The sequence below is a fragment of the Gopherus flavomarginatus genome, chromosome 16, assembly GCF_025201925.1.
Source record: "Gopherus flavomarginatus isolate rGopFla2 chromosome 16, rGopFla2.mat.asm, whole genome shotgun sequence".
Lineage (NCBI taxonomy): Eukaryota > Metazoa > Chordata > Testudines > Testudinidae > Gopherus > Gopherus flavomarginatus.
This window is the reverse complement of record NC_066632.1, coordinates 19,530,554-19,553,721: the sequence shown is the minus strand read 5'-3', so window position 1 is coordinate 19,553,721 and position 23,168 is coordinate 19,530,554. Positions and strand designations below refer to the sequence as shown.

The window sequence follows — 23,168 nt, the reverse complement described above, 5'->3', positions numbered from 1 at the left end:
CCATTAGGAGCTTGGTGCTGGAGACAGGAGCACTTAAGATGTTTTCTATTAAGTCTGCAGCTTTGGGGCAGGTGGTTCAGACTCTGGGTCTGTGTTAGACCAGACTGGCATGTCTGGCTCAACAAGGCAGGGTTCTGGAGGCCCAAACTGCCTCAGAGATAGTCTCAGCACATCTGATGACAGTCCCAAAGGGGTTTCTGTGATCAAACCCGTCACAGGGGGTTCCAAAGAGGATGGCGCCTGGCTGTTCTTAGTGATGGCAGATGACAAAATAAGAAGCAATGGTCTTAAGTTGCAGTGGTGGAGGTGTAGGATGGATATTAGGAAACACTATTTCACTAGGAGGATAATGAAATCTCCATCCTTAAGGGTTTAAGGTCCAGCTTGACAAAGCCCTGGTTGGGATGACTTAGTTGGGGTTGGTCCTACTTTGAGCAGAGGATTGGACCAGAGGGCCTCCTGAGGTCCCTTCCAACCTTAATCTGCTATGATACTTATGAACAGGAGAGTTCCAGATGTGTCAAAGTCCAATGAGCCATGCTGTCAAGAGGAGAAAATATGAATCTAGATGGCAAATCCAACCTCTCTGCTGGGTCAACAGGTCTGGAATTACTGGGAGAGGCCAGTCCTGGGTTTACAGCGGCTCCATGGAGCTGGGCCCATGCTCGGAAGGGGCCCCAGCCTGCTCTGCTTGCATTGTGCCCTGAGACCCCTCTGGCTCTCACCACTTGCTCCTCTTGGCCTGCCTGCTTGCTGTCTCATCAGCCCCATCCCCCTGCTCCTCTCTGACCCCTGGCCAGACCCCAGCACAGCTCTGGCTTTGGGCAGTCTCTGCTTCCAACCACCTGTAGGACCCCACCTGTCTCCCTGGAGCTGAGCTGCCTGGGACTGGTGCAGAAGCCTGGCCATTCTCAGCCAGGGTTGGGAGGGTGGGGGAAGGGGACAGGGTAGGAAGCTTGGCTGGGCCCCTCCAGGGGAAGTGAGTCTTAAGGGAGCAGGGCCAGGGCAGGCCCTGGCCTAGCTGATCACACCACTCCCAAGGGACTGGAGTGATTTCCCCACCCCAGGACCAGCTCTTGCTGCACTGCTGTCTCAGCCTGGCAGACACAGCTGCCTCCCAGTAGGGCCAGCGAGTATGGCTGGGAGGCAGAGCTTGAGGAAGGGGGTTTCTTGCAGGGGGTGGAGGTGCTGGGCTGTGAGGGGGGCAGGGAAGATGTGTATGTTGGGGCACTAGGGAGTAGGGGTTCTGTGGAGGGTGCTGGGCAGTTGTGGTGGGGCTGCTGGGCAGGGATGGTGTTGTGCAGGGTGCTGTGCATTTGTGTGGAGGGGGCTGAGGGGATACTGGGCATAGTGGGTTGGGGGGGCTCTGGCCAGAGGGAGTCAAGGGTGGTGGGGGCTGTGTGGCACAGCATGAGCCTGCCCCCTGAGGAGAAGAGGCATGCTGGCAGCACAAGGCCAGGTGGGACAGGGTGTCTGGCAACTGCCGGTTTGTAAATAGTGCCCTCACACTGGGCTGGGCAGAGCTGGGCTGCCTCTACCATGCCATGCCCCATTGCCTCTGGCTGGCCCCTCACTCTAGGGACTGACCTCCATGGGGGCCCACAAATAAGTTTGGTGCTGAGCCCACAAAAGGTTAATTCGGCCCTGGAAGAGGCTAGTAAACTGCTGCAGTTGATCTGAAAACCACTCTTAGCTTCCCCAAGCCCGGCCAATCAGAATAATTATGGCTTTGTCATGTGTGTGGGGTCCCCCCCCGCCCCAGAGAACTCTCAATTGAAGGAGCTGGGAGCAGGAAATGCACAAAGGAGACCTACTGTCCAGTCTAGACAGAATGCATCCAAGACAAACTGACCGTCTGCTCTTGAACTGGAGCAAAACCACTGAGATTTAGAGTTGTCTTGTTGCAAATAAGTACATATTTGGATACTTCCAGCAGGAGAAGATATTGCTTGCTGTTGAGTCCTTGAGGCCACTCAGGCTGATCATGTAAGTGTCCACTCAGCTGATCTGCAACGTGGAGTCATGTAGGATAAATTTGGTCTACTAAGCACCTCTCTCACAGAGCCACAGCCTCCTTTGTACGGATGGCTGACACTGGTTCCTCTGTGCTTGGTCACATGAAACATCACTGCAGCATTGCTGGTAACTACTCTGTCCCTGAGCTGAGTTAGGAACCTTTGCAATCCCTGAATGCTGTAATCCTAATTATGTAAATACAAAGTCTCTCTCTAATCTGTAAACACGGCACTTTAACCATCATCTCCCACTGACTTCAGAGCAAGGTTGCTCATCTCACAAGTAAAAAAATTGTTTTCGGACCTGCTGCCCCCCGAGGTTGGAGAATCAAACTGAGCTTTTTCCTTTTCATGTACAATCACTAGTAACAGGCTGGCCAGGCCAAATTCAGCTCTCACTGACACTTGTGCAGCCTATTCACCTTCAGTGGGTTTGCACAGTTACCATGGAGGGCTACAAAAGTGAAGCGAGAACTTGGCCTGTGGGACCTTTATGACTAAGGCTGATGCATGTGAAGGAAAGAAGGTCCTAAGGAATGGAAGGTGATGGGTGGTCAAATGAACCCAGCAGACCACCAGGAAGCCTTGGTAGTTTGTGAGACATTAAACCTGAAAGTTATTCTGGCTACATTCATGCCTTTTCTTACCACTACAGTTCCCCCTTCACTCTGGTAACTAGTATCAGGAGGACTTCAGAAAGCTAAAGCAAGTGCTGTATTTTTTTTTTTTTTTTTGCGGGGGTGGAGAATGAAATCCTAGCCTTCAAATGGGACTTACATTCATCTCTAACTTAAATTCATAAGAGTTTAAGGCCAGAAGGGACATTAGATCAGCTAGTCTGACCTTCTGATAGCACAGGACAGAGAATTCAACCCAGTAACCTAAGTGTAAGCCTAGTAACTAGTGTTGGGCATCAAGACTTGGAGAATCCACCACTTCCTGTGATAGTTTGTTCTAATGCTTAATCGCCTGCACTGTGAAAAATTTCTTCCTCATTTCTAATTTGAATTTGTCTGGCTTTAGCCTCTGGCCACTAGATCAGTGGTGGGCAACTTGTGGCCCGTCAGGGTAATCTGCTGGTGGGCCATGAGACAGTTTGTTTATATCAACCATCCGCAGCTCCCCGTGGCCGTGGTTCACCATTCCTGGCCACTGGGAGCTGTGGGCAACTGTGCCTGCAGACTGTCAATGTAAACAAACTGTCTCGCAGCCTGCCAGCTGATTATCCTGACTGGCTGCAGGCTGCCCACCACTGCACTAGATCTTGTTCTGCCTTTCTCTGCTAGATTAAAGTGACCTTTAGTATATGGCATTTTCTCCTCGTGAAGGTACTTGTACACTGTCATCAAGCAACCTCTTGATCCTCTTTTTTGCTCAGTTAAACAGCTAGAGCTCTTAAAGTCTCACACCATAAAGGAATTTCCTTCAGTCCTTTGAATCACTTTTGTGGCTCTTTTCAGTATCCTCTCCAATATTTTTAAACATCTTTTTAAAAAATGCAAATACAGAATTGGACACAGTATTCCACTATCAGTCTCACCAGTGCCTATGCAGAAGGCAAATCACCTCCCTGCTGCTACCCACTGTTCCCCTGATTATACATCCAAAGACTGCACTAACTCTTTTGTCACTGGGAGCTCACATTCAGATATTTGTCCACTGGGGTCCCTACACTCTTTTCAGAATCCCTGTTTTCCAGGATAATGTAAGTATGGCCTACATTCTATGTTCTTCCGTGTATGACCTTACATTTTATTGTATTAAAATGTTTTTTGTTTGAATGCGCCCAGCTTTCCAAGCAATCCAAATTCCTCTGTAAGAGTATCCTATCCTCACTGTTATTTACCACTCTGCCAATCTTTGGGTCATCCACAAATTTTATCAGCAGTGATTATTTACTTTCAGAGCATTGATTAAAAATATTGAATAGTGTCAGGCCTAGAACCAATCCTTGTGGAACCCCCTGAAAAGACTCCCATTCAGTGATTTCCCCATTGACAACTACTTTTTGAGAACTGTCAGGCTGTTTCCTAATCCAATTAATGTGTGCTTTATTGATATTAGTGTGGATTTTTTTTATTCTGAATGTTTTATAGTGTTAAGTTAAATGACTCACAAAAGTCTAAGTATGTTACAACTATGTGGTTACCTTTATGAACCACATTTGTAATCTCAAAAAAAAAAAAAATCAGGTTTGTTTGACAAGACCTATTTTATTTAAAAAAAAAAAAAAAGGCATGTTGACAGGCATTAATGATGTTTCTGTCCTTTAAAAGTTTGACTGAATTCTACATCAGCTTGTTCATTATTTTGCCTAGGGCTGATGTTCAACTAGCCAGACTATATTTACTTGGATAATTATGCTCACTCTCTGTGAATGTTGGCACACTGGCACTCCTCCAGCCTTCTGGAATTTCCCCAGTATTTCAAGATTTATTAAAAATTAATATCAGTGTGCCATCATCCTTGGCCAAATCTTTTAGGACTCTTGGGTGTAAGTTATCCAGACCTATTGATTTAAAAAATTATTCCTAGCAGATGCTATTTAACATTGTCCTTACTAATGGACAGGAAAGTACTTCTTCATCCTTTTGTAATATTAGTATATCATCCTGCTTCTTTTCAAATACAGAACATATTTATGGAACACTTCTGCCTTTTCTGCATCATTAAATTTTATCATATCCATCTAGTAATGAGCCTATACCATTGTTAGGATTTCTTTTGTTCCTGATATACTTAGAAAACCTTCTTGTTGACCTCAGCCCTACCAAGCCATGGAACTTTCCCTGATGTCTTTAGCTTTCCTTATTAATTTTCTACACTTCATAATTTCTCCTTTATATCGTTTGCTATCTATTACCTCTTTTCCCATTTGTTAATGTACATAAATTACTGCCTGCACTCTTAACCAAGGTGATCTTTTAACCAAAATTACCATCTCTCAGTTATGCAATTGTGCCTTTGAGCCATCTTGTAAACTCTTCTTAAACAAACCCAAATTTTCATTCAGTTTTCTGTCCAAATTTTTCCTCTCAGTCAATTTTGCTTGTCATATTCCTCTGTTGTGGGAATCAGCTCTTCTGAAGCAATAACCATATATTATTGATTTAGACTTTCTTCTCTTTGCTCATGATGAACGTAATCAAATCATGATCACTTGTCCCTATAGTCCTGTATGAAAGACAGTGTGGGTTACAATCTCAAAGTTACTGCCTCTTTAGGTGCTTAAGTCCACCATGTAGGCACCAATGACATTCTCAAAACCAACACTCAGCTGCCACCTAACTCTATAGGCCTCTAAATTTCCACCAGTAGGCAGGTTCAAAGCGGCCTACACCCTGATGCCACCCACAGCTAATAAGCTGCTCAGAGCCCTCACTGAAACCAAAGCCCTGGTGACCCCTTTGACAGCAGGGCCAAATCCCAAAGGTGTTCACAGAGCGTGCTTAAGACCTGTTATGTTACAAAAGACAGATAGGGACAAACATGATTTGGAGCAGAGACTTAAACCCAGGTCTCCCACAACCCAGTTAGGTGCCCTAGTCACCATTGTATTTGGGGCCAGAGGGCTCAGTCTCTCCTGTTGAAGCTGTTCCTCTTTGTATAAATAATTAAATATTCAGTGGGCCTGAAACAGAGACCGACTCTACAGCTCAGTGGGTCAAGGTGTTCACTGGGGATGTGGGAGGCCCAGGGTCAAGTCCTCACTCCTATGAATATTTAATTAGTTGTACCAAGTGTAACAGCTCCAATACACGAGACTGAACGAGACCACCCCAGCCCGGTGGTGAGGGCACTCACCTCTGCCAAATGAGGCAGAGCCAGACCCTGAAAACAGGTCTCCCGTGTTCCAGGTGAGTGCCCGAACACAAGACTATTATCTGTGATGGGTTAGCTCTCTCTACTAACCCTAAGGAGAAAGGCCTAGGATTTGACTGCCAAGGCGGAGGCTACTAAAGCAGATGACCTTGTGTAGGCACCATGTAACTTCAGGAAAGAGCTTATGGCTGAGACTGAGTGGAGGGAGGCACATCCCTCCAGCCTGTCAGTCAGGCCCCTAGAGACCCAGACCAACAGGAGCTGGCTGAGGGCCTAAATCCTTTCTTCTGCATTTCACTCCGGTTTAACTTACGCAGCTCCCCACTCAGCTTGCTGGCTTCTGTGAAGCCCTTCCTTAGGTACCCAACTCTCCCCATGCATTGTATGGAGAGACTGGCCACCTAATTTAGGACTCCATTCCACAAGGGATCCCAATCCTAGGGATTAAGCATTACAATACCTAGGTACCTGTTGGATTTTACCTGGTTTCATATTATGTCGTCATGTTATTAACTGCACTTTTAAAAATACTTTTGTTATCACTACATACCCAACATCACTTCTTAGTAGCATCTCTAAATGCAAGATTCATTTCTGAGCTGTAATTACATTTCTGAGCAAAGAGGTAGGTGGAATCCCAGTTTGCTGCTGTCATATTCTTTTCATAGATTTAGATTCCAAGGCCAGAAGTGGCCATTGTGATCATCTAGTCTGATCTCTCGTATAACACAGGTCATACAACTTCCCCAAAATAACTCCCAGAGCAGATCTTTTTGGAAAAAATTCTATCTTGATTTAAAAGTGTCAGTGATAGAGAATCTTCTACAACACTTGCTAAATTGTTCTAATGGTTAATTACTTGCTTCATTAGAAACTTACTACTTATTTCCAGTATACATTTGTCTAGCTTCAACTTCCAGTTACTGGATGATGTTAGACCTTTCTCTGCTTTGCATAGATTCCAAAGTCAGAAAGGACTACTGTGATCATTTAGTCTAACCTCCTGTATAACACAGGTCAAATTACTTCCCCAAAATAATTTATTTTGTATGATTTATTGTGTCCACATTTAAAGGGGGTGACAACAGCCTGGTTTACTTGAAACCCTGACAGTTTTTAAAGAGAAAGTTAAAAGTGGTGCTAAGTCCTATCCCTACCCCATCCCTGCATTCCCATTGAAAAGCACAGAGGCTTTACATTCATTTTTCTATTCTAAAAATGTTTCCCCCTCCTGTGGTGGCGTGTGACAACCCCACACAAACTGACTGACAATGACTGCATGTAGAGTGCTACCAACTGCCCACAGTAGACAAACTGAAAACATAGGGACAAATATTAATGTGTTTTTCACCTCCTTCGGTTACTGGAATCTCAGGTGTCACTGGCAATACTAGCAGATGAAACACTGCCACAGAGAAGTGACAATACCCCTTCAAACAGAGATAAGGGGCAGAGGATGTGGGGGAAACTCCTTGGGACAGAGCAGGAGAGATGGGAAGGGAACTGTAGTGGAGCCAGACTGGGGAGAAGGGGCAGGGAGAACTTGAAGGGGAATGTGGGGGAAATTCAAAGGGGAGCCAACCTGGGGGCTGGGCAGAAATGATGGGGTTGATGAGGAGAATATACTGAACTGACAAGAAGCTGAAGCAAGGAATTGACATAGGGCATACGTAAACGAGGCAAATTCATATACATCTGCACAAATGCGGGCACTGCATCCTTCCTGTGAAATTGCTGGCTTTTCCAATTCTTACCCTTACTGCTGCTGCTGTCACATGCAGCTCTTGTATCCTCAACTCAAGGGGCTGTGCCATAAAGCAGACTCTACTATCTTTGCAAAATCCCTCCCTTCCACCCCAGTCCTAAACACAGTCACAAATATACCCATAGCCACAAGGAAACGGCCAGAATAACACCCTACATTTCTTTGCCCAGCATTGCTCCCTGTCTCTATGACCACATCAGCACGTTCTAGGAAGAATCTCTATGGTTAGAGTCCTCCTGTAGTGAGGTCTTTAGTAGAATCCTTTCTGAAGGACACTACCTACAGAGACGTCGCCTAGAGTACCCTCTCAGACTTTGCTGGGGAGGGAACATGCCAAGGGACAAAGATTCACTATTTATGCATTTGTTGAAGTTCTGGGTTAGGAGTGGCCAAACTTACTGAACCTCTGAGCCATCCACAATAATCTTCAGAAGTTCAAGAACTGCAAGATACACACAACCTGCCCCGCAGGGCAGCACCTGCCAGTGTGTGGGGCTTCTGCCCCGATTCCCCTCTGCTGGGCTAAAACCCTTAGACCTCCTTCCCGCAGGGGAGAAGCCTTGAGATTCCCCCTGCCCAGTCATGTAGGTGGAAAATTGGGGGAGTGTATGGTGTTGGGCAGGGGGGCTTGCAAGCCACACTTTAACTGTAAAAGAGCCACAGTCTGACCACGCCTGTTATATTACTCCTGGGGGAATTCTGCATCACGGCACATGCACGGAAATCAGGTTCCCTGCAGATCTCTTTGCTTCCCTGCAGAAAAATGACTTTCTGACAGAGGCAGCAGAGGCAGGTTGGTATGGGCACCTGGAGCTGCTAGTAGAAACATAAATCGCTGCCAGGGGGGGGTTGGGCAGTCATGTGTGTGAGTGAGTGAGAGTGCGTGACTCTCTGTCTCTCTCGCTTACTCTTGTGGCATGCTCAGTGTGGATGGCCAGGGCTTCGGGATGTTTCTGTGGAAGCAGGACTGGGGCAGGCTCTGTCATCTCAGGAGAGCAGAAAGCATACTCCTGGGGGAATTCTGCACCACTGCGCAATGCAGAATTTTGAAGAAATTAATGTGCGTGCAGAATTTCCTTTCCTCCACAGAAATGGGCTGCAGTGCTGCTAGCTGCCACTAGAATTCACTGGACCCAGAAGAGCTCAGCTCACCCATAGAAGACACTGCTGTGGGGAGGCAGAAGGAGCTAGAGGGTTCCTGGCAGCTGCAGTTCCCAGCATGCCCCGAGGGAAGGGGAGCATGGCATGCAGAAAACTCCATGCAAGCCTGGTACCAAGAATCAGGCTGTTCCTCCTTCTGGATCCCAAGCTCTGGAGGGGGGTGGGTGTTTAAGCTGGGGGGGGGGCACAGCTATGCTCTGGGGGTGGGGAGGTGCGGGTGTCTGGGCCACGCCCCTCCCCCCCCCATGAATGGACTTTGAAGGGGAAGAGGTCAGACATATTGACTGGGAGCAATGTTCCCTCTAATTTGACATCCATGTGCGGAATGAATTTTGTTCTGTGCACCAATATGGGGATGATGTGTGACACATCACCTCCATATCGGTGCACAGAACAAAATTCATAGGGTGGGGTGGGGCTGGGGCCAAGGGGTTCAGCGCATGGGAAGGAGCTCAGGCCTGAGACAGAGGGTTGGGTGAAGGGGTTGAGGGCTCTGACTGGGGGTGAAGGCTTTGGGAGTGGGGCTGGGGATGAGGGGTTTAGGGTGTGGGACAGGGATCGGGGCTGAGGTGCAGGGGGTCTAGGCTCCAAGGCGGGGATGGGAATTAGGGGTTTGGGGCTGCAGGCTACCATGGGGCAGCATTGGGGAGAGAGGACTCCCTCCAGCCCCCTCTCACCACGGCAGCTTGAGGCAGGGGGAGACGCGCCTCCCGCTGGCTGCAGCAGCTCCGGGGGCCTAGGCCGGGCCAAGGGAGGGAGGGGCGGGCTTCTCTCCCCCTGTTGCAGCAAGTCCAGGACAGGTACACGCTGCTAGGGTGACCAAATGTCCCAATTTTATAGGGACAATCCCGATTTTTGGGTATTTTTCTTAAATAGGCTTCTATTACCCCCACCCCCATCCCGATTTTTCACACTTGCTGTCTGGTCACTCTAGGCCTAGCGGAGATGGCCACCTCTCCCCTGGCCACGGAAAGTCCAGGGCAAGTCCCACACTGGGGGAGAGACATCTCTCCCCATCACAGCCTTGAGCCTCTGTACGAGTCTTAATAGGCAGCTGCGTGGCCATGCAGCTTAGAGGGAATTTAGGCTGTGGGGGCTGTGACTGGGCTCTGGTGGGGAGGGGTTGTGAGTTTGTGGCCTGCCAGCTGGGCTTGAGGGGACCAGAGCTGTCCACTGTGGCCTGCGCTGGCATGTTGGACTGTGATCTTATCAGCCTGCCCCAGCAAGCAGCAACATTCTGGCATCACTGAGACAGTGGATGGGAGAAGCCCCATTGCTTGTGCTGTTTAGCTGGGCATAGTTTACTAGCATGTAAAGCTGGGTGCGGCCATTGGCCTGCTGGGGCAGAGAATCAGGAACTGGGTTATCACAGGGGTTTCTTTAACACTGTACTCCTGAGGGAATGTGTGTGTGTGTGTCTGTATTGTTACAGACATGCTTGCAGACAGGTATTTTGAAGAAATTACAAAATTAATTGAAACTGGCATGATTATATAGTGATATTAAAAAATAAAATTTGCAGATTTTAAAAATATTGTGTGCAGAGTGTTTAATGTTTTGTGCAGAATACCCCCAGGAGTATTATGTGCATTAATGCTCAGCAACTTGAGATTTAAGGTCCAACACTAAATGCCTTGCCAGAGCGGGAGGCATTGGGAGGAACCAGTACAAATGCTCCCAGTACCAGTAAGCACTGGGCCTGGGTCAGACTAGTAATTGGAGAGGAATACTTACAATCACTCAGTTCAAGCACCCTAGTATCACTGTCCACCCACCGACTTTCACCATGGCTGCCCATTCACCCACCTCCAATAGCAGCATTACCAACCATCCCCTAACTCCCAGCTCACACCCACCTATGATACCAGCACCCTAGCCTGCATGCCTACCTGTGTCTGCACTCCCAGCATCCCCTCCTGCACTCCCACCTACACTAGACACATTCACCCAACTTTCTCCTTTAACCAAGACAGTGGGGTGGGGATGGTGTGCAGTAGGGACCAGAGCTGTCCACTGTGGCCTGCGCTGGTATCTTGGACTGTGACCCTTATCAGCCTGCCCCAGCAAACAGCAACATTTTAGCATCACTGAGACAGATAGTGGATGGGAGAAGCCCCATTACTTGTGCTGTTTAGCTGGTCATAGTTTACTAGCATGTAAAGCTGGCCGCTGCCATTGGCCCTCAACCCAGTGCTTGCCTCTCCTATCCCTGTCCCCTCCATCCTGGCCGCAACCATTCCTCCTCATCCCCTGCCACTCTGTTTCTTGTCCCTTACCATCCCCAACTGATTATTCTTTCCTGCCCCATCCAGTGATGGATGCCACAGGCCACACCCTCTCCTCCTCTTGGCTCCCTCTCCAGGTACATACCCATCCCTGGCAGGTGTTTCTCTAACCTGCTCTTAAAAATCCCCAGTGATGGAGATTCCACAACCTCCCTAGGCAATTTATTCCCGCGCTTAACCACCCTGACAAGAAGTTTTTCCTAATGTCCAGCTCAAACTGTCATTGCTGCAATTTAAGCCCATTGCATCTTGTTCTCCTTAACTTCTGAGGACAGGACAACTTTTCTCCCTACTCTTTGTAACAACCTTTTTAAATGTGCCCTTCTCCCCTATGGGCTCACTCTGCATTGCTGCCCTGCACCCTCATTCTAGGTCGCACCCCAGCAGTCCCCAAACTTCTGAGGGTCACACCCCGCTTATCCCAGTCCAGGTGCCCGCAGTTCCAGGGGGGCATGGACAGAGGTAAGGGGGCCGAGGCTGGGGCCGGGTCTGAGCTCAGGCGGGGGGTGGGAGCAGAGTCACGGGCTGGCACGGGGCCGTGAGGCAGGAACTGGACCGGAGCAGAGCTAGGGGTCCCTCCCGCCCCCGCGGGGGCTGGCCCAGGCTCGCCTTTGGGTGTTCCGGCCCCGCCCCCCCGAGCCCCGCGCTGGCGACCCCCGCCCCTCAGCGGCCGCTACACCTACCGGGCCCGCAGCTAACGGAAGTGGGAGGATCTCGGCTCCAGCTCCGGGGGAGGCCGGAAACGCCTCTTCTCACGTGACCTCCACTTCCGCTCCTCCGCGGCTAAGGTGGGGGGGTCACGTGACTAAGTTGCAGGGAGACCGAGTCCGAGTGCGCGTGGGTGGACCCGGGGGCGGAGTCAGTGACCCGTTACCAGTCCCGGGGCGTTGCCTTGGCGACACTGTCAGTTACTGGGTGCGCCCCGCCCCCTCCCCGGCTATGAGGTCGGTGACTGGGTCCCTCTCTGCCCCTCCCCCACAGACCTGACAGCTTTGTATAGTTTTTGGCGAGGCCCAGAATGGGTCCAAGTCCCGCCCCCTCCCTCCCCCACCTTCCTAAGGCTCCGGGAGGGAGTCTGGGTGCGGTCTGGGGGTTGGGATGCACAAGTGGACTCAGAGGGAGTTGGGGTCAGGGCTCTGGGCTGGGGGTGCAGGCTTTGGGGTGTGGCTGGGGGTGCAGGCTTTGGGATGCAGGAAGGGGTTCCCGGTTTGGCTGGGGCAGGGGGTGTGGGTGCTGGGAGGGGAGTTGGGATCAGGGCTCTGGGCTGGGGCAGGGAGTTGGGGTCAGGGCTCTGGGCTGGGGGTGCAGGCTTTGGGATGCAGGAAGGGGTTCCCGGTTTGGCTGGGGCAGGGGGTGTGGGTGCTGGGAGGGGAGTTGGGATCAGGGCTCTGGGCTGGGGCAGGGAGTTGGGGTCAGGGCTCTGGGCTGGGGGTGCAGGCTTTGGGCTCTGGGCTGCGGGTGCAGGCTGTGGGATGCAGGAAGGGGTTCCCGGTTTGGCTGGGGCAGGGGGTGTGGGTGCTGGGAGGGGAGTTAGGGTCAGGGCTCTGGGCTGGGGGTGCAGGCTTTGGGCTGTGGTTGGGGATGAAGGGTTTGGGATGCAGGAAGGGGTTCCCGGTTTGGCTGAGGCAGGGGGTGTGGGTGCTGGGAGGGGAGTTGGGGGCAGGGCTCTGGGCTGGGGGTGCAGGCTTTGGGATGCAGGAAGGGGTTCCTGGTTTGGCTGAGGCAGGGGGTGTGGGTGCTGGGAGGGGAGTTGGGGTCAGGGCTCTGGGCTGGGGGTGCAGGCTGTGGGATGCAGGAAGGGGTTCCTGGTTTGGCTGGGGCAGGGGGTGTGGGTGCTGGGAGGGGAGTTGGGATCAGGGCTCTGGGCTGGGGCAGGGAGTTGGGGTCAGGGCTCTGGGCTGGGGGTGCAGGCTTTGGGGTGTGGCTGGGGATGAAGGGTTTGGGATGCAGGAAGGGGTTCCCGGTTTGGCTGGGGCAGGGGGTGTGGGTGCTGGGAGGGGAGTTGGGGTCTGGGCTGGGGGTGCAGGCTTTGGGCTGTGGTTGGGGGTGCAGGCTGTGGGATGCAGGAAGGGGTTCCCGGTTTGGCTGGGGCAGGGGGTGTGGGTGCTGGGAGGGGAGTTGGGGTCAGGGCTCTGGGCTGGGGGTGCAGGCTTTGGGCTGTGGCTGGGGATGAAGGGTTTGGGATGCAGGAAGGGGTTCCCGGTTTGGCTGAGGCAGGGGGTGTGGGTGCTGGGAGGGGAGTTGGGGTCAGGGCTCTGGGCTGGGGGTGCAGGCTTTGGGATGCAGGAAGGGGTTCCTGGTTTGGCTGAGGCAGGGGGTGTGGGTGCTGGGAGGGGAATTGGGGTCAGGGCTCTGGGTGCAGGCTTTGGGATGCAGGAAGGGGTTCCTGGTTTGGCGGGACTCAGGCCTGGGGCAGGGAATTGGAGTGCAGACTTACCTCCGGCGGCTCCCGGTCAGCAGCACAGCCAGGGGGGTGCAGAGGCAGGCTTCCTGCCCGTCCTGGCACCGCGTACCTCGCTGAGCCCTGGAAGTGGCCAGCAGCAGATCTGGATCCTAGGCAGGGGTGTGCAAGCCTTACCTGACTTTTGCTCTCAGGCACCACCCCCTCTTCTTTAGTTCACATTGGCTGGTTCCCAGCCAATGGCATTGCACAGCCAGCTTGGGGTGGTAGCAGCATGCAGAGCTCCATGGCCCCCCTGTCTAGAAGCCAGATCCACTGCTGGCCGCTTCCAGGGCGCAGTGTCGAAACAGGTGGGCACTAGCTTGCATTAGCTGAGCAGCCCCACTGACGGGACTTTTAATATCCCGGTCAGTGGTGCTGACCAAAGCGACCCAGTGCTGGATTGCAATCCGAACTTTGAAAAATGCTGAGTTACAGGGTCCCTCTCTCCTCCCCAGCCAGCCGATGATGTCAGTTACTGGGTGCCTCCCTTCTGCCCCACTGACAGTGTGAGTTACTGGGTCCTCCTCCCCCTTCCCCCTACCCCAGCAATGGGGTCAGTGACTGGATGCTCCTTTTCTCCCTGCCCTGCGGGAGCTGTCCCAGCAATGAGGTCGGTGACTGGGTGGCTCCTGCCCCGTGGGTGCCACCCTGGCAACCAGGTCGGTGACTTGGTGCCCCCTCCAAGCGCCACCCTGACACTGCTGCTTGGTGTTCTGGAGGTTTTGCACCTTTCATCAGAGCCAGTGTTAACACACACTCCACCTGGCACCTGTGCCATCCTCCTTAGGGGCCCCTGCAGGCAGTTCTAAACAGACGGGTAGAGCACTGATGAGCAGCTCCGGGTGTCACAGACAAGCCCCACCAGCTTCCGGCCCAGAATTGACCTATAGCTTCATGGCCTATCTGTGTAGGAATGGCGCTGGGCTCATCTTGGGCAGCACCTGTCTCCCTTGCATCAGTGTCCCTTGTCAAAACAATCCAGTGAGTGGCATTGGCCTGGAAATGACACATACACCACACTTACATACACCCCTTTCACACACGCACACCCACATACATACACACATCCCCCACCCCCAAAAAGCTTAGGAGCTAGATCCTGTCTGTACAGTTGTGCTTGGCTGTGTCTCCAGTGCCCTTCCATTCCTCAGCCAGGTGCACTGTGTCAGAGCCATTTGGGAGGGCTGGAATGGAGTTCGAATGGAGGCCTTTTTTTGCATTGATTGAACTAGCACTTAGGGCTTTTATCTCAAAAGACACACTTCACCCCATATTCTTCACGGTAATATTATTATGATATGATGCATTTTGTACAAGTCGGGTCAAGTGAGATGTCATTGAAAAGGTTATGATTTGCTGAGTATGATTATCCTATTTGTATGCATGTATCATTTTTGTATCTGAAGTTATAAATACTGACTATGTATCTGTACTTCAAATGTGTTTACACCTGGGTATCACCCACTGAGATGCTCTCCATCTAGATAGTGAGTGGGGAAGGGTCTGGTCGGTGCAATGGGCTATTAAGAAGAATAGGCCTTAGGAGAAGCTTATCTCCTACCTGGTTAGCCTTCCTGAGAATGCTACAGACAGCCTGTAAGTAATGGCTGCTCTGACTCTACAAGGACATGTGACCAGGCTACATGATACTGGGCTCCATTTTGGGATGTCAGTATTTTTCCACAAACTGGTCTGGGAACCAAGCTCTACGATGGCAAGCTTCTGCCTCAACAGGGAGCGAGTGGAAATTGCAGCATTTGCAGAGGAGTCTAACACGTTGCGTTGCGATCTATTTACAAAGTTGGTTTGATTTCATGGTGCAGTTAGGAAAGTTGCAAACACTGCAATGGGCATTGAGGGGAGCCTTGTGGGCACTCTGTTAAAGGGTCTCTAGGGTGGATGGAGGAGAAAGACACTTCATTAAAACTCATACAGAACATGTGGCACTGGGAGAGGGCCTAGGAGAACAGGATGAGGAAACCACAGTGGAGCCCAAAGAGCTCAACCTGCGTTGGCATCACAAGCTATCTCAGTTCTGGCACCAGGGATATGACAGAGGCTGCTCAGAGCAGCCAGTGTCAGCCCAGCTAGGGCTTTGTTATCATAATAAATAAAATCGCTAACACTTATCCTGTGGGCCTGGGTAACTTTGCTATCCATTCCTCAGTATGTGGTCCAGGTTCTACAGCGATAGCATTCTCTGAGGAATGTGGTAGGAAGTCCATATTCCAATCCTGCCCATTTTGGAGTGGCCCATGTGAAACAAGTTGGGGTGGGTTGGGGGTCTCCACCCAGGGGCCTGATGGCTACAGCCCTTGGCAAACAGGGACAGAGTGACTGGTCTAGGTAAGGCCTGGCTGGAGCTAGAGTTGAAGCTACTCTATTAGGCGCAGTCTTCAGTCTGCAGCTCTGCTGCTCTGACACTGAGCTGAGACCTTTCCAAGAGGCAGGAGGAAGCCATGGGGCACACCTGACCCATAAGGAATGGGAGCTCCTCTGGGCCCAAGGCCCCCATGTGCTTTATCTGAGCTTTCAGAATACCTGAGAGCGGGGGCCCAAACTCTTTAGCAATGGCTTATTGGGAGGCCATCACTTGAACCCCTCCCCTCCCGTTCCTGGTTCCGACCCTTCCCTGCATACTGGGCATGTTTCCCCTAAGGTCTGGCCCCAGGCTAATTCTTCACTTCTTGCTCAGGGTTCAGAAAAGCCCTATGCTGCAAATGCTGTGGTGTGACAGCTTAAAAGTGACAAGATTTAAAGTGCTTATATCCCAATGCTAGGAGTCTAAATAGTAAGATGGGTGAACTAGAGTGCCTTGTATTAAATGAGGATATTGATATAATAGACATCACAGAAACTTGGTGGAATGAGGATAATCAATGGGACACAATAATACCAGGGTACAAAATAGATCAGAAGGACAGAACAGGTCATGCTGGTGTGAGAGAAAGGAAGTGTAGAAACAAGTAAAAGTCTTAAATGAACCAAACTGTACTATGGAATCTCTATGGAAAGTAATTCCATGCTCTAATAATAAGAACATAGCAGTAGGGATATCTTACCAACCACCTGACCAGGATGGTGATAGTGACTATGAAATACTCAGGGAGATTAGAGAGGCTATTAAAATAAAAAACTCAAGAATAATGGGGGATTTAAACTATCCCCATATAGACTGGGCATACAGTGGGGGGGGTAGAGCTGAGAGGGGATGGGGTGTAGAAATGAGGGGGGTACAGTGGGGGAGTAGAGCTGAGGGGGGATGGGGTGTATAAATGAAGGGGATACATTGGGGGGGTAGAGCTGAGAGGGGATAGGGTGTAGAAATGAGGGGGGTACAGTGGGGAAGTAGAGCTGAGGGGGGATGGGGTGTATAAATGAAGGGGATACAGTGAGGGAGTAGAGCTGAAGGGGATGGGGTGTGGAAATGAGGGGTACAGTGGGGAAGCAGGGCTGAGGGGGGATGGGGTGTAGAAATGAGGGTGTACAGTGGGGGAGTAGAGGTGAGGGGGATGAAGTGTAGAAATGAGGATACAGTGGGAGAGTAGAGCTGAGGGGGATGGGGTGTAGAAATGGGGGTACAGTGGGGGAGTAGAGCTGAAGGGGATGGGGTGTAGAAATGAGGGGTACAATGGGGAAGCAGAGCTAAGGGGGCTGGGGTGTAGAAATGAGGGGGTTACAGAGGGGGAGTAGAGATGAGAGGGATAAGGTGTATAAATGAAGGGGATACATTGGGGGAGTAGAGCTGAGGGGGATGAGGTGTAGAAATGAGGGGGATACAGTGAGGAAGTAGAGCTGAGGGGGATGGGGTGTATAAATGATGGGGTACAGTGTGGGAGTAGAGGTTAAAGGGCTGGGGTGTAGAAATGAGGGGGTACAGTGAGGGAGTAGAGCTGAGGGGGATGGGGTGTATAAATGAAGGGGATACAGTGGGGGAGTAGAGCTGAGAAGGATGAGGTGTATAAATGAAGGAGATACAGTGAGGGTGTAGAGCTGAGAGGGATGGGGTGTAGAAATGAGGGGGTAAGTGAGTCCAGGTATATTGGCTTCCCTTTTAGGTAAAGGCAAACAAATACTGCATCTTAGTGGATCGGTAAAAGATCTGACCCAAGGCGGGCTATCTCTGCATGGCATGACCGACGAGGGGGCTGCCTGGGGCTAGGATTGTGTGACTACATCTTTTCTCCCATTCTCCTCCCTGCATGAACCAGACTAGCCCACGCTCTTTGCTGAAGGGGGTGTAGAAGGGGTGCAACATCCTCGATAAATGTTTCCTGTGTGAGTTCCTGAGGACTGGTGTGGTAATTAGCTTTATGAGCCGCTGACTCAGTGGACAGGATAGAGACATGTCTTAGTTTGTGAGCTGCTGCAGCAAACAGGGCACCCCCACACACTTAGAGAATGGGTGGAAATCAGTCCAAGACTACTCCCGCTCCACCGAAAGGCATGCCTGCTTATTTTATGTATGTGCATTATGGTCCCGGGACTTGTAAGTACTTAGAGAATTGGAATTTTTACACACATGATGATTTATCTAAACAATTCCCACTAGAAAGTACCTTCGATTTAAATAAGATTGTCCGCCTCAGAGGCGCTCTTGTGTCACCTAAAATCCATGATGGGCAGTGGGAACATTTGTTTATTGGTGGGAGGAAGCTACCAAGAGGGTCCATGATTTTCAACCTGAGAGTGGATTTTGTTTCTTCCACAGGGGTCAGGCTTCAGTTGTGGAGGAATTTTCCATAATGGAGTGAATTTTAGGGAGAAAGCACCAAATTCTCCCTGGGATAAGCGGGTGTGTGAAATCCACAGAAGCTATGCCATTTTATGCCAGGACTGAATTGGGACCAAGTTCTTACGATATACTTGACATTTCTTGGACCAGCAAGAAAATCACCACTTGTCAAGGTTCCTTCACCACTCTGAACTCTAGGGTACAGATGTGGGGACCTGCATGAGAACTCTAAGCTTAACTACCAGCTTAAATCTGGTTTTGCTGCCACCACCCAAATTATTTATGAGTCATTTGGAAAACTCTGTCTCCCTCTCCCCACCCCCCCAGAATATTTCCCTCCCAAGTACTATAACATTTCCCTGGGTAGCCTTGAGAGACTTCTCCACCAATTTCCTGGTGAACACTGATCCAAACCCTTGGATCTTAAAACAAGGAAAAATCAATCAGATTCTTAGAAAGAAGGCTTTTAATTAAAGAAAGAAAGGTAAAAATCATCTCTGTAAAATCAGGATGGAAAATAACTTTACAGGGTAATCAGATTCAGAGAGCCCAGAGGAACCCCCTCTAGCCTTAGGTTCAAAGTTACAGCAAACAGAGGTAACCCTACTTAGGAAAAGGAACATTTACAAGTTGAGAAAACAAAGATAAACCTAACACGCCTTGCCTGGCTGTTACTTACAAGTTTGAAATATGAGAGACTTGTTCAGAAAGATTTGGAAAGCATGGATTGATGTCTGGTCCCTCTTAGTCTCAAGAGTGAACAACCCCCCAAACAGAGCACACAAACAAAAGCCTTCGCCCCACCAAGATTTGAAAGTATATTGTCCCCTTATTGGTCCTTTGGGTCAGGTATCAACCAATTTACCTGAGCTTCTTAACTCTTTACAGATAAAAGAATTTTGGTGTCTCTGGCCAGGAGGGATTTTATAGTATTGTACACAGGAGGGCTGTTACCCTTCCCTTTATAGTTATGACAATAGCCAAATCCAAGAGAACCAGTTGAAACTGATCACTTCTTCTAAGACAGGGTTTCTCAAACAGGGGTTGCTGCTTGTGTAGGGAAAGCCTCTGGCGGGGCTGGCCGGTGTGTTTACCTGCCCCGTCCGCAGGTCCAGCCGATCGCGGCTCCCTGCTCTGGGCCAATGGGGACTGCTGGAAGCGGCACGGTCCGAGGGATTTACTGGCCATTGCTTCAGCAGCCCCCATTGGCCCAGAGCAGCAGTTAAGCCCTGTGTATGGAAACTCATTCAGAGGAGACTTCCTGTTTCTCTGACATGAACAGAATATCTTGAAGAGCTGAGGGGTGGAGAGTTTGATGCACCTTCAGTAAAAAAGGTGAAGTTATAAAAGGTGCTGGGCTGGAGGGACTTCTCTGCTCTTATTCAAATTAATAAAAAGAAATGGTCCTCTCTGCCAAGTTGCCCAGGAAACAGACCACGGCAGCAGACATCAAACAGCATGCAATGTGCTAGACAGCTCCCATCAGACAGTCTAGAGCAGACATCACATACACGGGCCCAGATTCATCTCTCATGTAACTCCTTTGGCTTCAATCACTGGGGCAGAGTGTTTCCGGGGGGCGGGGTGTTTCCGTGGGGCCAGGAGGTTTCGGCCCTCAGCTGTTTTCTTTGGAGTAATGTGGCCCTCGCCACTTTACGAGTTGTGCAGGCCTGGCCTAAGGGAAAAAATCTTAATCTTAATCCCAGGGATTTACCGGATATTTTAGATATACTGGGCCCTGGCCATTGAGCACCTTGAAGAGAAGGACTGAGACCTGGAACCTGACTTGATATGTTCATGTTGCAGAAGTATGTACACAGCTGCCCAGTGTCTGAAGGCAAACAACAAACAAAACTTCAATTACCACTGAATGAGGGAGCTTGTGGAAAAAAATAGCATAATTAAAGACTGTGTCAAAATGAATGTGCACTGTACTCAGACTACCTGAATCCTGGCATTTCCTAACTTTCCATTGCTCAATATTGTAAACTTACAAATCATTATTTTAATGCAGATTTTTATATATTCATTTGGCATATAAATATATAAAAATACAGCAAAGAATCCTGTGGCACCTTATAGACTAACAGACGTTTTGGAGCATGAGCTTTCGTGGGTGAATACCCACTTCTTCAGATGCAAGAAGAAGTGGGTATTCACCCACGAAAGCTCATGCTCCAAAACGTGTTAGTCTATAAGGTGCCACAGGATTCTTTGCCGCTTTTACAGATCCAGACTAACACGGCTACCCCTCTGATAAAAATACAGACATTGATTCATATCATTTTAGTGCAAACATCCTCATTTCTTTGTTTGTGTTTAAATAAAAAAGTACAGGACTAGGTTCTGGCAATTTCTATATTGAGCTGTAGAGAAAGATATCTTTAAAGGTTTTAAACTGTCAAAACAGGCACAGAGATTGTCTCACATAGGGAGGTGTGGGTGATGCAGTGCCCACTTTCCCAAGCCAGCAGAGTTGCTGGACCCCAAGAGATTCCCCCTCTATTCCTGAGTCAACCTTTGTCAGAAACAAGCAGACAGAAGGACAAAAGTAGCTCTCCATTTTAATAAAGGCTTTTGTAACTTCCTAGGTAAACTGTTCCCTTCCATTCTTTAGTTGACTATTACTCAGGCTCTTTTCTTACTGGCAAACTTGAATTTTGATTTTTCTACATCACAGCCAGTCTTTGTCATCTCTCATGTAAACTTGAATATGCCAGTCCCTGAGAGGACTTACTTTCTTGTTTTTTCCTGATTCAGCAATCGTAGCTCTGGGGATTGAGCTCCCATTTAAGGTACTTTTAATGATGACCCCCCAGTCCTTTATTTCATCTATCAGGATGTTTAAAGAGAGCAGCTACACTTCTCTGAATGCCATTGCTCTGACTTTGGATTCCCTTGTAGAATGTGTGGGACTGGGGTAGCTGTCTCCGCTGGATTCTTAATCCAAAGGAAAGACACTCTGTCCTGTTAAAACAAGATCAGGAATGGCACATAGATTTGAGATAAAAAGTACATTTTACTTTTACTCTATTTTCTTATTTCTCAAAAGGAACAATACAACAGAGATAAAAACATTGTGAATAAACAATATAGATATTGATGTATCTTGTCTGAAATGGGACAGCTGCTCTTCTGCTATAGGGATGGATGCCATATCAATAGGTAAGATAAAAAGACAGGCCTAACTGAGAGACTGAACCCATATTAGAGTCAAATTCTGCTCTTCGGTTACATGAGTATGTCGGCCTCTGACTAGGGCCCAAATCTGTGTAAAGAAGAGTAAGTCTGGTCCTGATGGAGTATAGAACAACTTCCAATTGTTTTTATTTTCTTGGTACCAGCAACTCACAAGCAAGTGCACATGTCCATATGTCAAGCATAGCATTGTACAGTAGGGGTATGCAGCTGGTATTGCCAATGTTGATCATTTATAATGTGTCAATATTCAGTTATCTATCTTTGGATGTAGGGTAGATTAGAACACAAACATAGAGTAGAGTTTTGTCTGATATAACTTAACTCTGCATTCCACTTTTTGTTTTTAAATGCACCCATAACTCTGAATCTCTAGAATATCACACATTTATGAACTGATTTTTTTAATTTTTAAAGCATAATTTTCCCTTAAATATTTGATGCATATTCATAACTTAGTAACAGATTAAAAAAAACACTATCAACTTGAAATCACAATTCTGTCTGAAAATTTTGTACCCACTATGGTTACACCTATTTCTCTCTATTTTCTCCAGGCTGATTTACTTTGTGTATTTGATAGCATTTTGAGTACAGTTACTTTAACACTTTCCAGTGCAGGGTCAATTATTGAATCATTTTCATCCTTGCTAAATTAGACAAACATCAGCAGGGGAGCAGAAAAACCTGCACAACATTCTGGAACAGAATTTAGTTTTTAAAAAAGTCAGAACATAATATTAAAGGGGCACTCTATTAGTAACTGGCGATGTTTTAAAATTACTTAATATAAACAAAACTCTTTGAATTGACAGTGTCCCTTTAATGAAGTTACTCATCTTGGAATAGAACTTGTAATTTCATCACTATATCATATTAACGGCATAATCCAAAGCCCACTGAAGTCACCTGAATCTTTCCAATGTCTTTTGGATCAGGCTCAAACAGCTTACTTTCTGCACAGTCAGTTAAGCTCATAAATATCACATTTCTCAAAAAAAGAAAATGCCACTTCACAGCGCATGGAAACTACAGATAATAAAACCAGAACTATCTTCTTATAACATTTAACCAGTATTTTCCAGTGAGTTTGCTTACCAGGTTCTTGTATTGGTTTAGAAAGACAAATCATGCTGTTCCTTACGTAAAACAGAACCTTGTGCAGTGTTTCGTTTTATGATGGGTCATAATGCATTAAAAAAGGACAATAGCCAGGATACAGCATATGTTCCTTCAGAAAAGCATTTTTTTATCCAAGGGAGAGCTACAGGGAAAGGGAGGATCCTGCCAGATGATAGATGCTGGGCAGGGAGGCCGAACATAGGGAGACAGGAAGTATAGGGATCACTTGTTTCACCACACACTCCTCCTTTGCCTTTCCGTCTTTCCCACCCTTAACACCTCCTTTTCCCAGAAGTTTTGTAACAGACTGACCACTTTGTGCTTGTTCTACTGCCTTGTACTGAATCGAATACTGATCTTCAGACCTGCTTGTATGTATGCAATTTCCACCTCCTGGCTAAAGCACCAATACGTCCCATTCCATGCTGCAGAGGGATGATATTTAGCATGTGTTTAAAGTTAATGGTTGCTTAGGACATGCTGGTGTTTTGCTCAATAAGAGCCTTAAAAGGTGGAAGTACTCATTTGACTTACAAGGTAGACCTGTGTTTTTGGAGGCAAAGGTCACAAGTTACCCTGAGGCTTATTTTGCTGAATTACATGGTATTTCCATGTATATGGT

The 23,168-nt window shown here is 48.8% G+C and overlaps 1 protein-coding gene across 4 annotated transcripts in view; it reads right to left on the bottom strand.

Moving 5' to 3' along the window:
• The window catches only part of ILVBL (ilvB acetolactate synthase like), a 37,479-nt gene extending 23,779 nt beyond the window's left edge, over positions 1 to 13,700 (bottom strand). The window contains exons 1-2 of one of the 4 annotated variants that reach the window (XM_050925856.1): positions 11,732 to 11,820; positions 1,928 to 2,007 (exon numbers count right to left, since the gene is read on the bottom strand). The gene's annotated coding sequence lies outside the window, so the exon portion shown is untranslated. Of the gene's footprint in view, positions 1 to 1,927; positions 2,008 to 11,731; positions 11,840 to 13,485 lie in introns of those variants that run through there. The other 3 variants (XM_050925857.1, XM_050925855.1, XM_050925854.1) reach the window with 3 other exon arrangements.
• Positions 13,701 to 23,168: the final 9,468 nt, after the last annotated feature.